Source organism: Chanodichthys erythropterus, chromosome 7 (genome assembly GCF_024489055.1).
Source record: "Chanodichthys erythropterus isolate Z2021 chromosome 7, ASM2448905v1, whole genome shotgun sequence".
In the NCBI taxonomy this organism is placed as follows: domain Eukaryota; kingdom Metazoa; phylum Chordata; class Actinopteri; order Cypriniformes; family Xenocyprididae; genus Chanodichthys; species Chanodichthys erythropterus.
This window is the reverse complement of record NC_090227.1, coordinates 34,768,996-34,782,758: the sequence shown is the minus strand read 5'-3', so window position 1 is coordinate 34,782,758 and position 13,763 is coordinate 34,768,996.

The window sequence follows — 13,763 nt, the reverse complement described above, 5'->3', positions numbered from 1 at the left end:
ATCCGGCGGGCTGAGGAGAGACAGATAAAACAAACTTTGCAGGCAAGCAGGCAGACTCTGTGTTCCAGTCCAAAGGTATCAGATGATTAAACATCTTGGGGGGACTTATTATTATTCAAAACGTTCTTGGCTAACAGACGCTGTATAAATCATTAATGCCCTCTACCCAAATACCTGCCGCTTCATTCAGATCACACATAAGCGCTGTGGTACAGAGGGCAGAAGTACTCACAGACAAAAGCAGCGACATACCAGTGATCTTTCATGCCCACCTTAAGCCTAACCACTACAGATCACGTTTTAATAAAGGGCCCTTCCAGTGCTTGTGTTCCCTCTAATCCAGCTGGTTTGAGCCTGACACTAGTCCGTTCTTGCTCAAGGGCACCTCTATTTCTCCATCATGGCTAAGCTAGCAGGCGTTATTAGGAACATCTGGACACTCCAATCCAGTGCTTAACGGTGGGGGATTTTACAACAATAAATTCAGCAGATGTTGCGGGGCAAGAGTAAATATTTGTAAAGACATCAGTGATTTTCCAACGTGCTCCTCTGGTGATCCGCAGGGGAGGGCACATTCCGGATTACTGCTCTCTTGCTAACATACCTCCCGTCCAGGGCTAAACTGTTTGATAAATCCTTACCCTACTTCAACTCTCCAGCAACAGCTTTTAAGCACATCCACTATCTGTAAAACGTCTGTAGAGTTAAAAGTAAAATTAGGTTTAAAAGTAATGCTTTACAATATTGTGGTACTTCCTTTTATGGAAAGTAATGTGTTACGTTACTTTTATGTTACTTTTTCTGATCTGATCTGTGCTGGGCTTGCTTGTTTGTTTTTTAATAACAAAAAAAAATGTTTTGGGGGAAATGTAAATGCCCTTTCACACCAAAAGTGAAATGAATAAGCCTCAGTCTGAAGGAAATGCAAATTTATGCCTGTACAGTAGAGGGCGCAGCTGAAAAAAACCTTACAGCTGTGATGCTATCTGGATTGCAGAAGAATAGAATGGAGGAGAGGAAAGTTCAAGTTCAAAGTTCATTCATTTTTGTTTATTAGTATGGTTGGATATTGAAGGTTATCAGCAAAGACACTGGTTAATAACGTGAGATTAAATACATAAAGTATATTTGCACCTAACATGATTATTTAAAAGTAATGCGTTACTTTACTAGTTACTTAAAAAAGTAATTTGGTTACATAAATTGTGTTACTTGTAATATAAATACAGTGGGTACGGAAAGTATTCAGACCACCTTAAATGTTTCACTCTTTGTTATATTGCAGCCATTTGCTAAAATCATTTAAGTTCATTTTTTTCCTCTTTAACTCAGGTGCTGTCCATTTCTTCTGATCATCCTTGAGATGGTTCTACACCTTCATTTGAGTCCAGCTGTGTTTGATTATACTGATTGGACTTGATTAGGAAAGCCACACACCTGTCTATATAAGACCTTACAGCTCACAGTGCATGTCAGAGCAAATGAGAATCATGAGGTCAAAGGAACTGCCTGAAGACCTCAGAGACAGAATTGTGGCAAGGCACAGATCTGGCCAAGGTTACAAAAAAAAAAAAAAAAAATCTGCTGCACTTAAGGTTCCTAAGAGCACAGTGGCCTCCATAATCCTTAAATGGAAGACATTTGGGATGACCAGAACCCTTCCTAGAGCTGGCCGTCCGGCCAAACTGAGCTATCTGGGGAGCAGAGCCTTGGTGAGAGAGGTAAAGAAGAACCCAAAGATCATTGTGGCTGAGCTCCAGAGATGCAGTCGGGAGATGGGAGAAAGTTGTAGAAAGTCAACCATCACTGCAGCCCTCCACCAGTCGGGGCTTTATGGCAGAGTGGCCCGACGGAAGCCTCTCCTCAGTGCAAGACACATGAAAGCTGGCATGTGAGAAATAAGATTCTCTGGTCTGATGAGATCAAGATAGAACTTTTTGGCCTTAATTCTAAGCGGTATGTGTGGAGAAAACCAGGCACTGCTCATCACCTGTCCAATACAGTCCCAACAGTGAAGCATGGTGGTGGCAGCATCATGCTGTGGGGGTGTTTTTCAGCTGCAGGGACCGGACGACTGGTTGCAATCGAGGGAAAGATGAATGCGGCCAAGTACAGGGATATCCTGGACGAAAACCTTCTCCACAGTGCTCAGGACCTCAGACTGGCCCGAAGGTTTACCTTCCAACAAGACAATGACCCTAAGCACACAGCTAAAATAACGAAGGAGTGGCTTCACAACAACTCTGTGACTGTTCTTGAATGGCCCAGCCAGAGCCCTGACTTAAACCCAATTGAGCATCTCTGGAGAGACCTAAAAATGGCTGTCCACCAACGTTTACCATCCAACCTGACAGAACTGGAGAGGATCTGCAAGGAGGAATGGCAGAGGATCCCCAAATCCAGGTGTGAAAAACTTGTTGCATCTTTCCCAAAAAGACTCATGGCTGTATTAGATCTAAAAAGGGTGCTTCTACTAAACACTGAACAAAGGGTCTGAATACTTAGGACCATGTGATATTTCAGTTTTTCTTTTTTAATAAATCTGCAAAAATGTCAACAATTCTGTGTTTTTCTGTCAATATGGGGTGCTGTGTGTACATTAATGAGGAAAAAAAAATGAATTTAAATGATTTTAGCAAATGGCTGTAATATAACAAAGAGTGAAAAATTTAAGGGGGTCTGAATACTTTCCGTACCCACTGTATATTATTACGTTATAGATATATATCTATTACAATATCTATCTATCTATCTATCTATGAGCAAAACATGTTTAATTTAATGTTCTTTAGTGTATTTGGAGAGAGTCCTGCAGATGTTTGCCCTTCCTCCCAAACCACATACTTATTAATTTGTTCTTACGCTTAAAAAATATTCAGTAGATTGCAGCTGTAACCTCAGTGGAAATCTGTGGGAAAGGAACTTCAGCTCTGCTAACTCACACACTGTTATCCACATTACACTTAGCCAAAGTACTAACCCTGCCTCCCCTGAGCACCCACAGGCTGTGGGTCAATTCCAGGCCACCTCCAGCCAAACCCACAGGGAGTGGAGCCTGTCAATGTGCAAACCGACAGTGCTGAGGTCTGTGGTTTACAGGGGGGTCACAGTACTGACTCTGGCTCCACTCTCCACTGCACCTCAGCTATCCACACACCCACAGCAAACAACAACGGTCAGCAATGATCTATTTTTGGCAACTGTACATTAATTTATGTAACACTGAGGTATTGGTATGTCTAAAAACATTTCTCAATGTAATTAGTCTGAACAATTTAGTTTTTAAATAAAACTTTGTTTAATTGCCTCTTATTTAAAATGTAGCTAATGACTGATGTTGCACTCACATACACGCCTTAATTCAAACCTTCTTTAGAGCACCTAATTCATCAGTCTTTGTTTAAAGCAGCAACACAAGTGCTGTAGCTTTTGAGGCTGCCATCTGCTGGAGTGATAGAAACTGCCTCACTGATAGACACTGATGTCTCACTGCAATACAAGCCTGCTCTCTGCTGGAGAAAAGGAGTATAGCAGATAGGGGAAAAAAATACTCAAACCCCATGTTTCAGCGACAAGGCTTAAACCTAGTCCCAGACTAAAATGCATGTTTGAGCTGTTTTAACTGAAAGCAACTTAAAATATCTTAAAATGTCAGTGCCATTGTTTTGTCTCAAGATGCACACCAGTAGAGTTTGTTTTCTAATTGTTTTCACATATTCACTATTAACTATGACTTTTGCCTCAATAAACTCTTAATTTACTGCTCATTAGTAGTTAGTAAGGTAGTTGTTGTAGCATTTAAGTTTAGGTATTGGGTAGGATTAAGGGATGTAGAATATGTTCATGCAGAATAAGGCAATAATATGTGCTTTATAAGTACTAATAAACAGCCAATATGCAGGCTAATAAGCAAGTTAAAAGTGAGATTTTTTCTCTTCTCTTCTCTCAAAGTCTTTTATATCAGTTTATGGAATGAAGAAAATTCATCCTCACGTGAACACAAACGCACACACATACATGAATTCACAAGCATCCTATTTTTAAGGCAATTCTTGCATTTTCCAGGTGGATAATCACCTTCTTAAGCAAATTTCTTTTTTCAGCCTTAAAGTCACTCATCAGGGAATCTGCATTTCAATTCACTCACAAATTTGTGGCACAAAGGCTCAATCAAAGTTTCAGGATCACAGGAGGATCAGAGTGATGAAAAGTTGTTGAGGATCCGAGATGAAAGGGGCAGACGAGGCCGCTTGTAAAGGTGACATTAGAGGCTGTTTTACCCTCTATGCAGTCTAATGAGGAGCGAAAGACAAAGAGAGCGAGAGAGAGCACTGTCAAGCATATTTTTCCTCTTCAAACACTCAAAACCGCCCATACAGAGCTTTTACACACCCCTGTGTACTTCAAAAGGCCCAATTCTTCATTCTCCTAAAAAGGTGAGCTGGCTTATTTTTAGTCTCAGTCTTCATTAAAACATCCTGATGATGCTTCATACAGCCTGTTCTTTTATGCCATTATCAATGTCATCCTTTCAATGTTACACACCAGCATGTGATAAAAAGTGTTCGGTTAGGGTTTACTTTGAAGTGCTATACTACGCAAGCTATGAATCTCCAAAGCACAGCATAGAGGATAACTGCTCAACAACTCTGACGTCTCATTAAAGAGTCTCAGGCGTAGACTGACACGTTTCCATAATTGCTTCGTGATCTATTGCTAGCCAAATCACATTTTAATCAGGTAGTTTCTAGTCTGTCCTCAAATTTAGCATTTTTAAAACAGTTCAAGTCAACTAATGAAGACAATGATGTTCCGCAAGACCCACAGCAGCCCTTTCAATCTCAAAAACAGTGTTTCTAACTTTCCAAACAGAGCATGGCTTCTATTAAACCCATAGATGCCTCTCAAAACATGTCGATAATACTTTAAGAGAGAGGATGTGATGCAAGTCGGGTGGGAACTAGTGAGTATATGGGGAATCTTTGGCTGTCCACATCTCAACACTCATCCATTGCAGCACTCCCATAGGAAACAGATGGCAGGCTAAACTTTTTTCACTCTCTGAAGCGAGTGAAAATAATTTTCAGTAAGGATTACCAAATGTGGCCATCTCTGGCTGAAACAAATGAACACAGATGTAGTTTTCCATTTAACAGCCTGTTTATATCTTGCGGATTCCTCCCTCCGGAGGAGAGGGGTTTGATCTTTCGAGTTGTAATAGATGGCGGGGACCACAGCCCCTGCCTGCGGCCAAGGCATTTTCCAATACAAATAATCAGTCAAGCACACATAAACACACCAAAGAACCTCACACACACATACTCATTTACTGTACATATATACACTGGGGTCTAAAAATCTGTGACCATGATGCTTGTGTTTTCTCATTTCCTTTATTACGAAATAATATCATCAGCATACCAATTTGAGTTAACTCAATTGCACAATGACAACATGAGAGGATGTGTATCTCACTTACTCTCCAGTTTCTAAAGGCACCTCTGGGAATTGAACCTCTATCTGTGGAGCCCTAGTCTTCAACCATTAGGTCACCACCCCATGTCACAGAAAACTGGATAAAGTTTCAGCTTCCTGAATAATGCAGGAATGCCCATTCTTGTGTTTTGTTAAGTTGGTTCTTTGAGCTGACACCAAGGTACATCATGTGGTTAGAGTTAAATTACCATCCTTACTAAAATGAGAGCATCTTTTATCCTTTTCTATGATGTCATCTACCATGTAAATTTTTTTAGAGACATTGATTTTGATTTAGTTGTTATTTGGACATGGTCAAAAAGGTGTTTTGAGGTGTAAAAGATGTGCCTAATAATATTTTTATGAAATGGCATTACCATAACTGAGCATTTTATAGTAAATTTACATGGTGACATTGATTGACAAGAAAATGTGTGACACAAGTTAATTTTACAATTGCGAACCATAATTAGGGGTTCAAGCAAGTAGCACTGAAACCCTATTTTAATTGTAACAAGGATCAGCATTCTTCCCTAAAAGTCATCGGGCAGACCAAACTGTAAGTCGTAGAGACTTGAAACAGTACTCACATTGCCTACATCATCACCAAGGCATGCCCTGATCGGCCTGATGGGGGCGCTACAGCGGTGAAAATTACGTAATCGTTCATAACTCCTAAACCGTTAGGCGTAGGCTCTTATATTGTTGGAATCCTTGGCTTAAGATGGACAAAATGCCTCTGAATCGCTCGTCGAGATTTTGGGGTATTTTGGATTTTTTGAAAAACCTACTTTTGCGAACTAGTCTTAGATATTTGGCACGATCGGATCCAAACCAGTTAAGCAGGTTTCTCTGGAGTCTGACTGTCAATAATTATCCCAAAAAAGTTGAAAGTTCGATTCACGGTCCCCAAGGTCCCTAAGTGGCCAGAGCCACTTTTACTAAAAGCTATAAGTTGTAAACAGAATGAGGTATTTTCACCAAACTCAGCACACCTATGTAAGAGCTCATTCTGCGGTCACGTGAAAAAGGACATGGCCACTTGGTGTCACTATAACAGAGAAAAAAAACATTAAATTGGCTATAACTACTTCACCGTAAGTCCATTCGACTTGAAAATTGGCATGCTGTGTCTTCATCCAAGGTGCTATGATTATCTATGAGGACATTGATGCATCTCAAAAAACCACCATTGGCCAATTAAGTTTGAGCAGTTATTAGACAAGGTTAATAGAGGCCGATTGGAATGAAATTTGCTGAGCCTGTTTGACTCACGGCCCTTAGAGGCCTGTGAAAAATTCAAAAGAGGGGGCCTTCGCATTTTTCACATGTATAAAGGATCGTGTATCGCACAATTTTTCGCACATGCCCACAACATTTGCTGCGGCGCCCGGGGAGCACTTGGGGGTTAGGTGCCTTGTTCAAAGGCACCTCAGTCGTGGTATTAAGGTTTAAGCAGGCATTTTCTTTCTAAAATGACAACAAAAAAACTCTCTCTTGCTCTTGACAGTTTCTAACAAGATCTCTAAGGATTTGACAGATGATTGCCTCATTATGTGGTTTATGTAATGAGAGAGATGTGGGGGAGAGTCTGATACAGACACCCTGCAGTAGAAGTATTACAGCAGAACGAGCTCAAACCTGACAACAGCCTGATGGATGAAAACAAAGTCATCAGGACTGGAATATATCATCAACATTTCTGTCAGCAGAGTATATAACCAGTAATGCTATAAATACATCCCATATGCCTTGTGGTTGCGACGTTCCAGCATTTCACACACTAATGTGTGGGTTTGGGGTGAGGAGCGCTCTAACTCTCTTCTCCCATTACAGTGGTGCTGTAACAGATAGGGAATGTCAGCGCCTTGTGAGACGTGTGAATGTGGGATGTCTTCTCCTCCAGGCATTTGTAATTTGTGCTAGGCTGGGACAGAAGAGGAGAGAATGAGAACAGGGCCTTGATCCATTGGTGGTTAACCGTAGCTTAATGAGGGGGAAAAACAGTGACGCAACCCTCAACTCAGATGTCACAAAGCTCTAAGAAGCACTTGAATGGCCACAGCAGGACTAATTTTAACACGGCTGGCATGATCAGAGACAGACATACTGACACCATGACTGAAGAATCTTAGTGAGATTTGATACCACTGTGGAACACTATGCCCAATAAAGAGAGTTTAAATGGTCAAATGGTTTTCTCTGATACTGCTTTCCAGGACATTAATTGATATGGGTCATATTAAAACATTACCTAAGTTAAAAATGCTGGACTAAGTTCTTAATTGTCAAGAAAATGCAAAATAAAATTATGTAAATAAATAAAATTATATATGTGTGTGTGTGTTTTACTTTAGCTTTTACATGATTTCTATAGTGTACACTCTAAACAACCCAAGTTGGGTTAAACATGGACAAACCCAGCATTTGGGTTGTTTTGACCCAATAGTTGGGGCAAATGTTTGAAAAACCTGCTGGGCAGTTTTTTTTTTTTGTTTGTTTTTTAAATGAACCCCAAATAGGTTGGAAATTAAAAATCAGACATATAATTACTACAGGCAACAGTAATAATTAAAATGACAAAATTATTTAATTAATATATATTAAACTTAATAATAAATGTACATTTATTAAACTTTTTTAATAAGTGTTCATTTCCATCCTATTATTGGCTCATTTTAAGTATGAAATAGTCATTTTTAAACAATAGTTGAGTTCAATAAAACTACCTAGCAGGTTGGGTCACTTTTAACCTAATCGCTGGGTTTGTCCATTTTTTTAGAGTGTAGCTTAAATTTAATTTGAGTTAATTAACTTGTGATTTTAAATGACCATGTATATACTTTTTAATATACACTCTAAAAAATGCTGGGTTCAAAACAAGCCAAGTTGGGTCAAATATGGACAAACTCAGCGGTTGGTTTAAATGTTTGCCCAACGTGCTGCGCAGTTGAAAATTATTGTTGAAAAATGACTATATGGCTGGATTAAAATAAACCCAAAATAGGCTGGAAATTAAAAAAACAGCGCATAATTACTAGAGGCAACAATAATAATCAAAAGTTATTAATAAGCAGTTTAATAAAGGTTTATTGTTTAATTATTATTCATTAAACTTTGTTCATATATTAAACATCTTAATAAATGTTAATTTCCAACATATTTTGGGTTCATTTTAAGCAAGCAATACAGTAATTTTTAAACAATAGTTGAGTTAAATAAACTATCAGCAGGTTGGGCAAACATTTAATCCAACCGCTGGGTTTGTAAATTTTCAACCCAACTTGGGTTGTTTTTAACCCAGCATTTTTTAGAGTGTACTTTTTAAATCATATAAATAACTTAAAGTTATCAATCTTTTTTGCCTTACAGTAATGAGAAGGAGTTTTTAGCATTCTGGAACAGGGAAAATGTAGTTATATTTAGGAAAAAATGATCTACACAAAGACAAAAACGTAAAGGTGTACTACAGCAAGACCAAGAATGCTCATATCCATAAGGTGAACATGGTGAAATTACCAAAATTGTATTAGGTCCAGTTGGGTTCTGAACACTTTTTCAAATGGATATGAGCAGTGCATTAAAATCAGCATTACTTACTGTGGTCACGCCCCCTCAGGGGAAGAGGTGTGGCTGACAGCAGTCAGTATTTGTTAGCAGATTGTTAAAAACGATCACCATGCTGTGATCTCGAAGCATACCGTAATATGAGACAAACCGAGTGGGCATCTGGTTCTGGTTAGTACTTTGGAAATCTGATTAAAGGAAAAATTTCCAGGCACATTGAGAAGTATTCACCATAATTACTGAGAACAGCTTAGGCAGATCAGACCACAAATGACAAAACATGAAACCAATGTTGTGGTTCTCTCCTCTATTAAATATGAGACACAATAATAGCTAGGGAGGGAAGTGGGTCTCAAGTGAACAAATTGAGGTGGTTGGAGGGGGGTTTAGGTTGTACGTGGGGAGGGGCAGGGTTCCTTCAAAGTTAATGGGGTATTATGTTCCTTTCCTGTTCAAAATCTTCAGACTTCAGTGGAATAAAACGCTAATGCAGTGCCAAAAAGCTCTTCTCAGTGTCATGAGCTTTGATAAACTATAACTACAACATGAACAGCCAAGCCAAGAAACTGAATGAAACCACAACGACCACAGTCAGTTCATAGAAGAGAAAAAAAAAAAAACAGGTCTGTGCAAGCGTGAGGCTCAGCCAAACCTCAGTGTAGACAATAAATCGTATTAGCACAAATAAAAGTCTTGATGGATGACTGCGCTGAGGTCAGTGTTTAACAACAAGTCTCTCATTTTTCTGTTGAGTGCTGAAATCAAAACCATATGTTGAGTATTTGTGGAGTCGGTATATTAGGGTTTATTGTAAGGGCTCTTCTTGGAAAAAATGCACAACAGAGAAAAGCTTTTTTTTGCCAAGACCAATGGATAGATTTCATTAAGTACATAAACAGCATCTTTCTACTTTACAGATGTTCATTCTTTTGCCTTATTAATACAAATCAGTAAGTAGCACTTAGTAATATGATTTTTCAGGACATTAGAGATGACTACAGAAGCTTGTTTCCACCACTGAATAAAAATAAAAAAGGTAATTGCGACTTTTAATCGCACAATTCTTCTTTCCCCTCAGAACTGTGAGATATAAACTCACAAATTCAAGTTATAAAGTCCAAATTTCAAGATATACTGTCAGAATGAGCCCGTACCGTTTGATTGACAGGCGATACAAATCATAAAGCCGAATCCTCCATTTTGTCCGACAAAGCAGTCAGGGGTGTTAGTAGATTACTTCGGTGGACTTGAACTTGAAAATGGTGTGTACTGACGTCTTTCCGCGGTTAAAACAGCATTACTTCTGATGTTCATTCATGTTTATTTGATGCTATAACTGAACTAGTTGGAAGAGATGATCGGTTCACGAGCCGCTACAGCGATCTGTCACAACACATTAAAGAGCCACAAAAAGGTATTTATTGTTTAAATTTCTTTACAAATGAAAGACTTTGTTTCATATCAAAAGTAACCTGCTCTTGTCTGTCGATGCGTTGTGAGAGCTGCCTGGCTTGTCTGACTGGCTAGCTGTATGCTGATTGGTCAGTTTGAATGTCTCACATTTGGGTTTCAGTCTTAAATTGCCCTAGATTCAAAAATTGAATTTACCTTGGCATAGTTGAATAACAAGAGTTCAGTACATGGAAAAGACATACAGTGAGTCTCAAACTCCATTATTTCCTCCTTCTTATATAAATCTCATTTGTTTAAAAGACCTCCGAAAAACAGGCGAATCTCAACATAACACCGACTGTTACGTAACAGTCGGGTGTACGCCCCAATATTTGCATATGCCAACTCATGTTCCCAACATTATGAAAGGCATTAGACAAGGGCAGAACGTCTGGATGTGCAGAGCTGAATCAACAGACTAGGTAAGCAAGCAAGGACAATAGCGAAAAATGGCAGATGGAGCAATAATAACTGACATGATCCATGATATCATGATATTTTTAGTGATATTTGTAAATTGTCTTTCTAAATGTTTTGTTAGCATGTTGCTAATGTACTGTTAAATGTGGTTAAAGTTACCATCGTTTCTTAATGTATTCAAGGAGACAAGAGCCCTCACCATTTTCATTATTAAACACTTGCAGTCTGTATAATGCATAAACACAACTTCATTCTTTATAAATCTCTCCAACAGTGTAGCATTAGCCGTTAGCCACGAAGCATAGCCTCAAACTCATTCAGAATCAATGTAAACATCAAAATAAACACTGTACTTACGCGATTAGACATGCTGCATGACGAACACTTTGTAAAGATCCATTTGAGGGTTATATTAGCTGTTTGAATTTTTTTTATGTTGTTTAAGGCAAGCAAAGCGCGAGCTCTTGGGGCACGGGGCACAAGATTTAAAGGGCCACACACCCTGAATTGGCTCATTTCTAATTATGCCCCAAAATAGGCAGTTAAAAAAAATAATTTAAAAAATCTATGGGGTATTTTGAGCTGAAACTTCACAGACACATTCAGGGGACACCTTAGACTTATATTACATCTTTAAAAAAAAAGTTCTAGGGCACCTTTAATTTCTCTGGACTTTTCTCGTTTCTTTGTCTCTTCTTCTTTGGATCTTTTTTTTTTACAGTCTAGGTTTAGGCCTTTGCTCTTCCTCTCCATGAGCTCTGCCTTCCATCTCTCGGGTAACATTTTATATACATGGGTACAATTAATGGTATATGATTTTATCATCTCATACATCTATTGTGTAACTATTTCAGGTGTAACCGTAACCAGATTTTGTCATTAAACCCTTTCAATTACAAATGGAGTACTAACTAGTTTTGATTCAGTATTAACTTTGAAGTGCTAACAGTTACCTATTGCAATACAATATCGTCACACTCTAGCAATGCTCTCCCACATATTTTGCAATTCTAACTGCGCTTATTTTCGTCATTGGAATAAGAAGCAGTGGGTGGTAATGGACAAGAAATGTACAGTTTTACACAGTCATAATGATAATGTTTCATTAGTCATTTGGAAATCCTGCAGCCTGAATCAATGTAGTGAAACCACCCTTACAGCTTTCATAGGCCTACTACTCAGCATTCTACATTCCTTCTCACAGCAAAATATATACCCATAGAGAACACAAAATCCCCTAACATTTTTTTTTATTTTTTTTATCAAAAGGCAACCGTGTGTAGTACAGAACACAAGAGGGCAGTCTGAGCCCTTCACATTAAAGAACACATAGTGCAGCTTTGTAAAAGGTCTGACTGTTAATGAATAACACAGGAACAAATGAGTAACACAATTTTAACACTCTAGTAACTACTATTAACTAACAAGAAACTGTTTATTAGTAAGTTCACTATAAGCTAATCAATAACTGCTATTTTTTTCATACCATAATGTATAATTAATTCTATAGTTAAGATCATGGTAACCCCTAGTGGATAATTAAATAAATTAATTATACCCTAATGACTCATATTAGCCTATCAAATCTGTCAGAATGAATGACTAATTATTTGGAACAGTATTCTAAAGTAAAAAGCATGATAACTCCCCAATAATGACTCAAGTCATTGGAAGCATTTGAGATTTTTGAAAAGGTCCTTGCACAATAATCCTTTTTTGTTGAGCCCTGACAGGTGAGTTAAAGGATTAGTTCACTTTCAAATAAAATTTTCCTGAATTTACTCACCCCCATGTCATCCAAGATGTCCATGTCCTTCTTTCTTCAGTCAAAAAGAAATTAAGGTTTTTGATGAAAACATTCCAGGATTATTCTTATTTGTAGTGGACTTCAATGGACTCCACTGTTGAAGGTCAATATTACAGTTTCAGTGCAGCTTCAAAGGGCTTTAAACGATACCAGACGAGAAATATGTGTCTTATCTAGCGAATCGATCAGTCATTTTCCAAAATATTGTAAATGTATATGCTTTATATAAACAAAATCGCCTTCCAAGTGGTTCCACCAAAACCGCACTTTCGTATTCTTGAAAAAGCTTACACTGTATGTCCTACGCCTTCCCTATTCTACTTAAAAAAATGGAATTGGCGCTGCGTTCATTCTGTAAGTAGAATAGGGAAGGCATAGGACATACAGCGTAAGCTTTTTGAAGAATAAGAAAGTGCGATTTTGGCGGAACCACTTGGAAGGCGATCGTTTGTTTATGTAAAGCAGCACTTCTCAAAGTCCGGACTCCGGTCCGGATCCGGACCCGGAGGGAATTCAATCCGGACCTGCCTCTATTTCGTATTTCAACAGCAGTAACTGTGTGTAAGGGATTAAAAATCTGGATTTCTTACTTTGAAAAACGCATGTCAAAATCATTTGTTTAGTGTTTTATGTCTTTTTGGAGATGGTCCGAAATTAAAGCGAAGGCGAGATATTTAAAGTTTTCCTCCGTGATTCGGTTGCCATGACATCCAGTGAGCATATACTTTTGATGTAATTGGACACGAGTCGCGCGACGCAGCGAGCGTTTGAATGGGTGTGGAGCAGTGGTTCTCAGCCTGCGGCCCGTCACAAATGTAAATGCTGCCCGCGATATGCCGACCACAATAATAATAATAAACAAAAATAGCATACAATTTATTTTTGTTTTAAAATTTAAATTAAAGTGAATTAAATAAATATAAATGAGCTATAATGCTTTATTTGTCATATAAAATAATTTTGGTGAGCATTTATTATTTTCAGACATCAGGCAACGTAGGCTAATGACTCAATCACTCAGTTAACGAAACAAACACAAGTG